Source organism: Miniopterus schreibersii (genome assembly GCF_964146895.1).
Source record: "Miniopterus schreibersii genome assembly, chromosome: 14".
Lineage (NCBI taxonomy): Eukaryota > Metazoa > Chordata > Mammalia > Chiroptera > Miniopteridae > Miniopterus > Miniopterus schreibersii.
Genome location: NC_138114.1, coordinates 47,907,833 through 47,920,855, shown reverse-complemented (window position 1 = coordinate 47,920,855; position 13,023 = coordinate 47,907,833). Strand labels below are relative to the sequence as shown.

Genomic DNA, 13,023 nt, shown 5'->3' with positions numbered 1-13,023 from the left:
GGGTTCCTGCAGCCGGCGGAGCTGTGCACGTCCTGGAGAAGTCCTGTTTTTGCTGGAGCTGGTACTTTTATGAAAAGGACCATTCAGTTCTCGACGGGGAGGGTGGGGTACGTTTTGCAGGACCAGGGGCGGGCATAGGTATTGTCGTGGTGCCGAGGAAGGGAAGCCAGCGCACGGGGTGCGACCCCAGCCCCTGCTCGCGGGGACGGGCCGTTTAACTGACCCCCGCGGGCTTCAGTTTCCTCGTCTCTGAAACTGGGGAGCATAGCAGGAGGCCGGGCGGGACTTTAAGAATCTATGTAAAACACTTGAACCGTGCCCAGTCCATAGTAAACAATGCCTAGGCATCTGGTATTAGCATTATTATTATTATTATTATTAGCAATAGCAGTATTTAACAAAAGGGGGGGCAGAAATCAAGATTTAAGAAGGAGACTTTATTTATTTTATTTTTTTTTACCTGGCTTGTAGCAAGGATTACTATTAAATTCCACTCGCTGGGCCAGAGCCCCTTGTGGTGTTTTGGAAAAACTTGCCCCTGGGGCAGCAGGCTTCCTACACTTGGGAGTCTTAGCAGCCACCAGTGGCCTCAGCTCCACGCTCTAGCAAGTGTGCAGAAGGCGGAGACCTTAACTAGTCTTGCCGTCTCTTCTCCTCTGTTTATGTCGCTTGTATCCTTGCCTGGCAGGTAGATTTGACCTTAGTTTTCTGTTCTTTGCCCAAAACTGAAATGGGCTCCTAACCAAATTTTGGCTGTGTCGGCTTCACCAGCAGTCCAAGTCCATAATGGCTATCATTGTTATTATTCACACAGTTTAAGATGGCCAGTGATGTTATTAACCGTAATTATTCCTGACCTTTTGTCCTGCATTTGTGTGGCACTCCGCATTTTCATGATGCCTCACAGCCACTAATTGTATGGGGAGGTGTGTGTAAGATGGGTTTACCTAGAGTCATTTCCATTTGATGATACCTGTCTTTCTATAGTTATTATAAACACAATACAATATATGTTTTACTCTAGATTAATAGCAATGTTTAGGATGATGATTCATCTACCTGATATCTAGATTCCAAGACATGCAAGTTGGGCTAGAATTGTAGCTGAGTAGATAGTGTTATCTCCTAGTCTCGTCCCAGGATGCCTGTCGTGGCACCAAGGTTATCACCTGCCTTATGCATGGGTGGAGTTGAACCTACCTCAACGAAGTGTGATTTCAGAAAGCGTAGCAGAGGCTTCCCTTGGCCTCCAAAACCAACCCATTGAACTCCATCATTCATTACGCCTCAGGGTTAACTTCTTCTCTGGATGAAGTTTAATCAGGGAAGACAGAAAAAAAATCCATAAAACTGAAATTCAATTGGGATGGAGTTGAAAAAAGACATGGACAGAGGAAATGGAGTTAGATGATACCTACTTTCAAAGTTTGGCAGACTTCTGGTTAAATATGTGGGTTGAATTTAGCAATATCCCCTCCCCAAATGCCATTAAAATTAAGGGGATTTTTCAAGGTATAAACCCCAAAAGACACATAAATTAAGAGAGGGAATGATGGCAACAAAATTTTGAGAGTTGGAAAGTTTCTGTACAGGAGGTAAGTGATGTGGCTAACCTAAAAAAAAAAAAAAAAAAAGCTGAATCCTAAGAAAACCAAGAACCAGAGTGGTATATTAATACATTCACAGAACCTCTGAATGGCTCAGGAAGTGGTGGCTTTAGGCCCTGGAAGTGGAAATAATAGTGGGACCAGAAATAGCAGAATGACTTGGAAGTTTGTTTAGAATTGGATACCCTTCCCCGCTCCACAAGGTTGTTGGCTAAACTGCCCCTGTCCCACCCTGGTGTGAGATGAGTGCCAGATTGGGGGGAAGAAGAGGAGTGAGTGACAATAGGCCTTGTAAATATTGAGATACATGCCCCCAGCCCTCTTCCTCCCCTTGGCTCAGAATATCCGCATCAGGCTGATCTCTCCAGGTAGAAGACAGGAGTCCTCCCTGGAGAAGCTGAGAGACCAAACGAGTGGGCCTGAGGATCCTGCCGAGGGGACCCAGGCAACTCTGCAGCGCGGCCCTCAGCTGACCAGCTCAGTCCACATGCCCAGAGCTTCAAACCCTTTTGTCATGTTTCTCTTTGAAATAGGATCAGACAGCCTGGGGTCATCAACAGTTTGAAGAAAGCTTGTAACATTAATTATAGAGACCAAAAGAAGAAAAAAAACAAAAAAAAAAACCAACAAAAAACAAACAGAACAAAAAGGAAACTTGGAAGAAACAGAGTTGCTTACATTGAACAGATAGGGAGAGGTGGGGAAGAAAACTTAAACAACAACAAAACAAAACAAAAGCACACTGCCATTAATATTCCCTGGGAGCTGAAAGAAGATACTGCATCAGTGAAACATAAATGTTATTTTTTAAAAGCACCCTTTAGAGAGCATTTAGAAGTCAAGAATGTGATTAGAGAAATTTAAAAACAACATAAAAGCGATGGAAAATAAACTTGAAAAAAATTTCCCCAAAACTAGAGCAAAAATGCTATAGGGATAAAAATTAGAGGGCCAGTCCAGTAGATCCAACATCTGAATAACTGGAGAGAACAGAAAGAGGAAATCACTGAACTAATAATTCAATATAATTTTATAGATCGGAAAGACATGAGTATCCAAATTGAGGGAGTTCATTAAATACCAAGACAATGAATGAGAACAGACTCACACTGGTGGCTGTTACGGTGAAATTTCAGAACACTGGGTTCAAAGAAAGATCCTGTAAAACTTGTAGTGAGGGAGGAAAAAGAAAGGGAAACAAGTTTATACAAAGAATCAAGACTCATAAGGACATTACACTTTTCAACAACAGCAGCGGAAACGAGAAGGCACTGGGGCAATGCCTTCAAAATTCTGATGTAAAATAACTTCAATGTAGAATTCTGTACTCGGACACCGTCCATTAAGTGGGAGGGTGGAAGAACTCATTTCAGATGTGCAGGGTGTGGAGAATTTTTTTCTGCCTTGCACTCTTTCTCAGGAAGCCATCAGAAGGTGTGCTCCACCCAAACTCAGGAGTAGGCCAAAGGAAAAAACCAAAAACAAAAAAAGATGAAGGAACTAGGTAACGGAGCCCACCATAAGAGGGAGACGAAAGAAATTTCTAGCGTGATGGTGAAGCAGAACCCCAGGATGACAACTGTGCGTCAAGCTGCGATGGCAAAGAACCAGCCCAGAGAGGAGCAGGTCAGAAGAGATTTCCTCAAGAACATGAGGCTGATAGATGGAACATCCATGAGTCTGAGCAGATTTACAATAGAGGAGTAGAGTTTGATGTTGGATTAGTGATAAATACAGAGTAAACTAAGCAAAGAAAAAAAACCGAGATCATTATGAACACCAAGGAAAATAAAATACTGTGCAGGAACAAGTAATCATAGGATGTGTGGCTCAACTGTAACCAGTGTTGACATGACCGTCATAATGTAAACACTGATCTAATTAAAATTGTGATAATGCTTTGTTGGGGAGATGAGAGAGGATGGATCTGTGGTGGAGATGGGGGTGGGGGGGATGAGAGAGAGAGAGAGAAAGCTAAATCCTCTGTAGCGGGGAAACATTAGATACTGTTTAAAACAGAGATATCAAGAAGTAGCACGCATATTATTTAAAGAAAGGAAGTAATAAAAGAGCCCACTCAAAGTGCAGACAAAGGTTGCCTGTGTGGAGCAGGAAGTCAGGGTTTTGGGAGGAAGAACAGGGGCCCTCGTGACAAACCTTGTAAAACCTCTTGGCTAAAAAATATGCGGTTGTCACTGGTAGGCCCACAGTTTGTTTGGCGGGAGGAGAAGCTAGAGGCAAGAAACCATTTTTGGTGCTTGCCACTTTGGTTACACTTCTTGGGGTTCAGTGGCCTGGGGCATGTCAAGATATCCCTTCCGCGTGAAGGACGAGCTGCCATCTGTCCCCCTGCTACTACAAAGAAAGAGGTACAATACCTAGTAGGCCTCTTTGGAATTAGGAGGTAAAATATACCTAATTTTTGCGTGTTACTCTGACCCATTTCCCAAGTGGCCCAAAAAGCTGCCAGGTTTGAGTGGGGCCCCAAAACAATACAAGGTATTATATCAGGTCCAGGCCGCAGTGTAAGTTGCTCTGCCCCTGGGCCATATGACCGAGTGGTTGCATTTCACTTCACTGGATAAAAAACAGGTTGCAAGGTCTGTCCTGGGGAGAGAGGAGGTCACCAAACCTTAAGATCAGCTGGTTGAAAGACCTCACTCTATAGATGAGGAAACTGAGGTCAGACCGCATGGTAGGCAGGTTCCAGCATGTTCCCCAATGGTCCCCGCCCCTTGATATTCACACCGCTGTGTAGTCCTCTCCCCCAGTGCACCGGGGTTAGTTTACATGAGCAGTGGAATGCAGCAGGGGTCATGTTGCTCCTGAAATTAGGTTGTCAAGGATATTGCAGCTCCTGTCCTGTCTCACTCTTGGATCGCTCACTATGGAGGAAGCCAGCTACCAAACCATGAGCAACCCCATGGAGAGGCCCACATGGTGAGAAACTGAAGCCTCTTGCCAGCAGCCATCTGAGTGAGCTTAGCAGGAGATCCTCCAGCCCCAGTCGAGCCTTAAGATGACCGCAGCTCTAGCTGACATTTTGATTGCGACCTCATGGGAGTCGCTGAGCCAGAACCAGCTAAGCCACTCTCCAGTCCCTAACCTATAGAAATTGGGAGATCATACATATTTGTTTTAAGCCACTGCGTTTGAGGTAATTTGTTAAGGAGCAATACATAAGTGATACTGGGAGTTTTCGTAACTTACTCAGAGTCACAAAGCTAGTTAGTGGCTGACTTCCAATGAGAACAGAGGGCTCCTTACTCAACATAATGTCACATTGTATTCTGGTGTATTTTGGATTTCTTTTGTACTGGACACACATTGATTCAGGAGGTGTTGGTCACTATCTAAAAATTCTGTTTTTTCATAGGCAAAATGAAAACTGGGCCTTTCTTCCTCATGGAATGCAGAAGCTCATTCAGTAAGGTAAATGTTTACTTTGCCCTTACCATGTAGTAATGCATACGCATTTCTAAACTATGCTTATATTTTTTTCCCACAATTTCTGGAACGATGGAGATGACTGATTCAATTTTGTGCAATAGCTTAGTGACAAAACCAGAAATGTAATTTCTACTTGAATTCTTTTAACTGCTTGACAAGAATGTCATAGAGTACCCAGGATTAGTTAAATCATTTAAATACTTCAGTGACTCCGACCTTCCTGTGCAGTGAATCAGTGGCAGGATCTAGTGTCTGCATTTCTGTCTGTTGTCTCTCAGTGTGATATTCAGAGAAGGGTGGATGACCAAAAAGGCACTTTGTGGCTTCTATTTCCCTGCCCTAGAATCTGCCATTTGGATGCATATGACTGTTATGTTAGAGTTTTGTGTGCTCTTTTTTTGGGTCTCAGCTTTTTAAAATGTAATTATGCAATATCCTTATTTTTTCCTTCCTTAAGAGTATAGCTAGAAAAGTAGGGGGATGGAAGTAGAAAAGTGGGTTTGGGTTTCACTAGAACATGGATATTTTAAAAAATTAATCTCACATGTGTTCGAGGCTCCAATTCTATTAACTCCACAAAATTTCAGGTATATTTCCAGTTATTCCTCATTACAGTCAGTAAGTTAATTTGCTTTCATATATGCCCAGCATTAGGGAGATTCTTGAATGTTTTTGTTTTTTTTTTGTTACTATTCTTGAAATAAAAAGATTTGCCAGCTATCCCCTAGTATCACTTAGTCTCTTGATGGTCAGAGAAAGATAATTTTCACTCCCTGGACATTTTAGCACTTCACTGATTATAACTCAGCTAATTATGTATGGCTTGAAATAAAATGCTATTTCATATTTTGTATTAAATAGATTAGCGATCAACGTGTAGTTTGAATTTTGTTTTATAAAAACTCAGCGTTGTTTTGTATAATCAGCAAAAATAATCGAACTAAATCGTGTCCTTAATTAGTGACAGTACTAATTTTTCTAGCTGTTCTGCTTGTTCAGAAAACTCTATGTTCCTCATCAAACTCGTTTATAAATTCCTTTGATTGTGATGACCCCGTACATGATTTTCAGTAAGAACTCACTCGTGCGTTCAGTCCCTCCTTCATTCGACGTCCATTGGGTCCTTAATATGTGCCGGGTCCTTTTATCTGGGCGGGGGTATGGGAGTAAACCATGCAGAGCCCGGTTACCGCGACTCTTGTGTTGCAGCGGGGGAAGAGTGTCAGTCAGCAAAGAAACAAAATAGACACAGAATATGTCAATGGTGATTACATGCCAGGGGGACAAATAAGGCAGGTCAGAGGACAGAGAGTGGCAGACCTGAATGAGGCATGTGTCAAGGGCACAGCAAACGATGCCTAATGCGCCGGGAAATAGCCAGGGGACTCGTGTGGCCGTGGCAGGGTCAGCAAAGGGGAGATGAGGTCCGCGGGGAGGTGAGGGGATAGATCCCGTGGGGAAGCAAGGGCCAGGTCCCGCACAGGCCAAGGGGAGGGGTTTAGGCTCAACGCGACCCCTCCCCACTCTGTGTGAAGGACGTGTAGGAGTGTCACTGTGCAGGCAGGAACACCAGTTAGGAGACTCTGCTAGTTTGGGTCCTCAGAAAAGCCAAGCTGAGATGAAATGTGGCGGGAGGTTGATTAAGGGGCCGCTGCAAGGGGACATGGAGAAGGTGCCACAGGAGGCCCGGAGGGTCCTCACACCGAAGTGCAGGTCTGACCCGGGTGCAGGACAGGAAGAGGAAAGCAGGGTTGCATGGAAGAGTGACACTGCGATGTCACTCAATGAAAGCCTGGCAGGGCCAGTGGGGAGTCCTTGAGCCAAGGTCGCCCATCAGAGAAGCCCCCATCTCCCAGGAGTGGGCCTGCCGGTGTCCCTGCCGTGCGTCCGTAGCTGGAAGCAGCCCTGGGGAGTGCGCCTCAGCGAGAGCGCAGGGTGGGCTCAGGGCGCAGCAGCTGGGCCCCCAGACGGCTCTGCTCGCCCACGGGAGACCTGAGAGGCTCGTTCCCATGGCCGTGACAGGGACGGTCGCCCTAATCCAGGTAGGAGAGATCACGCTTAAGGAAGCAGGTGAATTCTGACGTGTATCTTCATCCAGATGTGTTTGCAAGGGTAAGCTGACTTCTTTTGCCAATAGATGATGTGGAGTGTATGGAGTGTGTGGAGGGAGAGGGGACAAAGATGCCACCAAGGACTTTTGTTCTGTGTATCAGGAGAGTGGAGTTGCCATTTGATGAGATGGGGGAGACTGTGAGAGTCTTATCCGAGGGGAATCAGATGTTTTCAGCCTGAGATGTTGATTAGACCCCCCAAACGGGGATATTGGGAAGGCAGCGGAATCCACAAGTCTGGAGTTCCATGGAGTGTTCCAAACTGGAAATACAAATTTGAAAATCATCAACATGGGGATGGCAGTTAAAGTTCTGGCACTGGGTTAGTTTACCCACCTGGCACCATACATAGTTATTACAATGTTATTGACTATTTTCTCTATGTTTTACTTTACAACCACGTGACCATTTTATAACTACCAGTTTGTACTTTTTTAATACAATGCCTGATAAAGACATTGTAAAAGTGCCATGTGGCTTTTCTTGCCACCTGTAGGTGGCAGTCTAATCAAATAATTTCATGGGAGCTGCTTGGCAAATCCAAGTTTATTTATCCTGTATTGTTTAATAAGACTACTAATATAGATAGATATATATTTAAAATGTGTCTTTATTGATTTCAGAGAGAATAAGGGAGGAGAGAGAGAAATATTTTATTTTAATAAAATTTAAAATATTATAAATAATATATGGAAACAACATTTAAAATATCATTATAAATAACATGTAAAATAACACTAGTACTTGATTCAGGCTTTCAAACCATTGAAGGAAAGACATTTATTCAAATACTTGTTGGTTGTGTCTCATGAGAAGTGGTTCTGATGCCACCAGCGACCTCTAGCCACTGCCATTGGGACTCTTCTGGCGTCCTGAGAGGTGGGTGCACAAGCAGCCCTCCAGGCAATTGCACACCAGCTACTTCTAGCTGAATATTTCGTCCCTCATCCTCTCTGGTCTTTGCCCTCATCTCCCGTAAGGAATTTTCCTGAACTGCTCACTATCCTCTCTCAACTCTGAACCCTGCCCTGTGCAGTGTGACCTTGGCTGCTCTACAACTTACACCAAAACTCGTCCCTCCCGAAGATGAGGTGGTGAGGAGAGAAGTCCTGGCTCCCCTTCCTGTGTTCGAGTGTCAGAGTGCTTACACACAGAATCGATGTCCTGCAAATTCAGCAGCCTCAGCGCTTTTAACCTGTGAATAAAAGTCACTGCTCACTGGAGGGCAGCTTGGGAACCGCCATTAAAAAAATCGACACAACCTGCATCCCCAGCCATTTTATTTCTAAGTGTGTTTCCTAGACATATCTTTGCAAATAATCATACATAAGGGGACACATTCAAGGAAATTCAGTGTAGCATTGCTTGTACCAATGAAATAAAATAACATAAATGATCAACGAAGGAAAAATGGTGAACTAAACGATAATGCCTCATACGATGGAATATTTCCGTACTACGCAGCAAAGAGTAAAATAGACCTATGTGCATTAATATGGAAAGGTCTTTTATCAAATTCTTAAATGAAAACAGCAATCTGTAAAAAAAATTATATCTCTGTGTATATCTACACATGCAACACAATGTAGATAGGTATGTAAACAAAGAAGAAGGGCCTGGAAATTGCAAGCAAATAGCAGTGATTGCCCCTGGGGAAGAAAGTTGGACTTGGGCAGAAGTTGGATTAAAGTAGGCTTTTATTTTGTTTCGGAATTTTTTTTACAATGTGGATCTATTGATGTGCTACTTATATACTTAAACATTTAAGAGAAAGCGACAAGGAAGGCAAGAAGGCGTGCAGGGGCGCACAGTGGTTAGTGCCATGGTCCCTGGAATCAGACCCCCCTACCCAGGTTGTAGCAGCCACTTCTGTAACCTCTCTGTGCTTCACTTTCCTCCCCTGGAAATGGGGGACACAGTAGTGTCTCCCTCAGAAGGTGCTTATAAAGATGAAACAAGATGATGTGTGTGAAGTACTGGGCACCTAGTATGAGTTATGTGGGTGTCGGCTAGTGTTATTGATTAAGGAAAGAATAAATCACTGGCGATTCCACTTTAGGCCAAGAAGAATTACTACTTGATTCATATTTTGGCACTTGTGAGACATCTGGAAATATACTTAAAAAAATCCATGTCAAACAGCCCAGGAGACGAGGCTTCTACGGTCGTGCTTTTATCTAGTCATCCTGAAACAAAATGCAGTCCAACCAACATTAATATCAAACACCACACTGTCTCAACATGGTATAATTTGGGGCGTCACAGTTGTGTGACATGAAGATCACCTGTGTCGGGTTATGCAGGCCGGAGCCCTAGTCTCCTTTCAGGTGATGTCCACTTTTGTTCCCCACTGGTTTGCATCAGTGTAATCTGCTCATCAGGACCTGACATCACTCTGACCCTATTAGCAAGAGCTCTCTGCCTGTATATTAGAAATATTGTTTGTATTAGAAGCTTCTATTCCAATTTTTGTAGCATAATATCGAATCTTAGTGATCTGGAATTTTGTCACAAAACACAGACCAGATCATTTTTCTTCACATCACATAGGAGTTCGCTACACGCGCAGAGCAGAGACAGATGGAGCAGCTCAAGCGTATCCGCAGCATTGCCAGCATCGGCTGCAGGCTCCTTTGGTGAGATTTAACGTATCTCAACAATGACTGCGAGGGCTCGTAAACGGTGTGTCCTCAGTACTCCCATAGATTCGTCGTAAGTGAAACAGCCGTGGGAACTTCCGGCGGGTACTGTGCGCATCCTGGCCACCTGTGGTGTTTGGAACAAGCATCCAGTATTTCTTGGATGCCTCCCCTCTCCTGGGACTGTGGAGACACCGGCCAGCAGCACATACTTAGTCCCTGACGACTGGAATAAACCAGTTGCCGCTCACCATCCCTCAAATGTTCCATTCAGTGTTCCGTAAAGATCCGTCCTTCTCAGGTGGCCTGAGTATGTTGTGTTTCTGTTTTGTTTTGAGGTCACTGGTTCCTGGGGTGGATGCCTTTGGACAGCTAGTACTTTTCGGCCTGATTCCTGTCGGGACTAGAATCTGTTCATACCTCCGCCTTGATTCTTTGTACTGATTTCCTTTAATGAGCCTACCTCTGAAATATTTAACATCCTTCGGATCTATATTTCTACACATGAAATATTTAACGTCTCCGCTCTGCTCTGCCAAACCCTGCCACGGGCCCGCATCTCTAGATTAGACACCTTTCACATTTCGAATTCTCGCCTGGGTCTGGACGTGATTACTCACTCCTGTCTTTTGACTTTTTCTCTCCAATTTCAGTCCAATTTTCCTCTCACTTTCCCCCAAGTTCCTGCCAACTGCTGTGTGACTTTTCCAGCATGCTGCATGACCAGTCTCTCACTCCCTGCTTCAAACTAACAGTTTCATTGTGTTAAGGCTCCCACATAAAAATCAGTAAAGCATTTACTATTTACTAAAGGGTGGAATAGAAACCATTCAAAACATAATTCCTAAGGAACTGACTGATATCAAGCACAGCAGTATGCTCCACCTCTAATAGCCTTTTTAATGTGAGACCACTTAAATTTCTTAGGTGTGGGCACAGTCAGGAGATTGAGATAAACTGAACACAGGTTTCAGAATAGGACAATTAGATTGGTGTCCTTAAACATTCATTCAGAAGCTCCCTAAATAAAAATAGGTCCCTAATGGGGATATAGAGGGATAGGATCCACACAATGTGCCCATTATTAACCAAGTAAAAGTAACCACTTGCTCATTGGTCTGTATTAAAAAGTTCTCTCATATACATAATTGTACTTGCACTTCACAATAACCTTGTAAGGTAGATATTATTTTTATTATGTGCATTTTGATTCTAGCAAATAGTAATTTTATCAAATATTTACCATATGCTAGGTCATATGATAATATATTTAACATTCATTATCTCATTGAATCCATAAAAGATCCCAAAGAGGAAGCAACTACTTTTCAAGGATGAGGAAATTTGAGGTTTATAAAGGCTGTGCCTAAGAATACAGGTGTAGTAAGTGAGAGAGCTAGGATTTAAAGATGCTAAGCTCTTAATCATAAAGTTTGGAAGTTAAATGACTTGCCCAAGGCCTCCCAGCTAGGACATTTCGGACTGGAATTGAGCCCAGGGTTTATGATGATTTATCATTCACTTTTTAAAACTTTATTCACATAGCATACAATTCACCTATTTGAATTGTAAAATTTAATGGCTTTTAGTATATTTACAGAGTTGTGTCTGCTTTTGTCAGCTCAGGCTACCATAACAAAACACCGTACACAGACTGGGTGGCTTAAACAAGAAAAATTATTATTTTGCAGTTCTTGAAGCTAGAAGTGGAGATCAAGGTACCATGGTGGGCTTCTGCTAAGAGCTCTTTCTGGCCAATAGATGGCAGTATTTTTTTTAATCCTCATTGGAGGATATTTTTTTCCTATTGCTTTTCAGAGAGAGTGGAAGGGAGAGAGAGAGAGAGAAAGAGGGAAATCTAGTGTCTCTTCTTATAGGGTCACTAATTCCATGATGAAGGTCCAATCCTAATAACCTCATCTAAATGAATTATCTCCCAAAGGTCCCATAGCCAAACACCATCACACTGGGGAGTAAGACATTAACATAAATTTGGGAGGACAATATTCAGTTCAAAGCACCTCACTTCCCAGGCCAAAGGCCCCACAGTGACTAATAAGTATCCTCTGTTCCAATCCAAATTCTCTAGAAAGAGAGCTGGATGAGCAGACTGGGTCAGGTCCTCACTCCAGCCAGCTGTGGACATAACAGAGACTGCTACGTAATTGTGTTGTTGTGTGGTTTAAAGAATTCTGTTTAATAAAAAAATTTACCATTCAAGTATTTATCCCTAAATGATATATTCTGGTTTGGCTTATCTTCCTTCAAAGTTGTTATTCTCTGTTCTATAGGCAATTAAGTTACTTATAGATCTGTTTGGTTCCTTGAAGGCCTGTTTGAAGCTTTACTGGAGTGGATGGAGTATACGTTTTTACTCCAGCATTGTTTTAGCCTCTCTACTAAGATGTGACCCCTATGGAGTCTCCACTGAATGCCTTAGAGTGTCACCATTGAATCTCCACTGTGCCTAGCCAGAATGCAAATATCTCCCAGCCCTGTGTGAACCATACATACTGTTCAGTCAACTTTTTGTTCATTTTACCTACACTTGTGGAGCTTCGTCCTCTACATGTGTGGAGCCTAGTTCTCAGTAAAGTCTCAGGGGGACTCTTGTAGTCCAGGGGCTGTTTCTCTACATAGTTTCTTCTACCTCACAACTTGATAGTTTGTCCCAAAACTTCCAGCTACCTCAGACTCCTAGGACAGTGATCTCTGTGTCCTAAATCTTTTTGCTTGGTAGAGGATCTTGCCTTGATGTTGATGAAAACACAGTATCTGTAAAGCACAATAAAATGCAGTATATCTGTATAGGCTAATTAGGGTTCCATTGTCTTCTTGCTTTCATTGTTTCATTCAACAAGTCTACTGTCAGTCTGTTATTTCATTCTGGGCTGTCATTTCTCTTTGACCACTCTTTAAATTTCTTTGTCTTTAATGTTGTTCAATTTCAATAAAATGTGTCTAGCTAGGTCTATATTTATTTTTATTCATCCTCCTTGAGATAGGCTATATTTCTTTTGTCTTTATGTTTTTTTCTGTAAAAAATGTCCTCAGCTGTTATTTCTTCAAATGTTGTCGGTCCTCTTTGTTTCCTATCCTCTCTTAAGAATTCTATTATTTGTACATTAGATCTTCTCATCCTATTCTCCATATATCTTAACATCTCTTTTGTACCATCCATCTCTTAATATTTTATAGCTGTATTCTTATTAATGT

The 13,023-nt window shown here is 42.8% G+C and overlaps 1 protein-coding gene across 1 annotated transcript in view; it reads left to right on the top strand.

Moving 5' to 3' along the window:
- ABLIM1 (actin binding LIM protein 1) overlaps nucleotides 1-13,023 on the top strand; it is a gene marked incomplete at its 5' end in the record, with an annotated part of 227,952 nt that overhangs the window by 1,778 nt on the left and 213,151 nt on the right. The window contains one exon of the mRNA XM_081158067.1: nucleotides 4,984-5,039. The remainder of the gene's footprint in view (nucleotides 1-4,983; nucleotides 5,040-13,023) is intronic.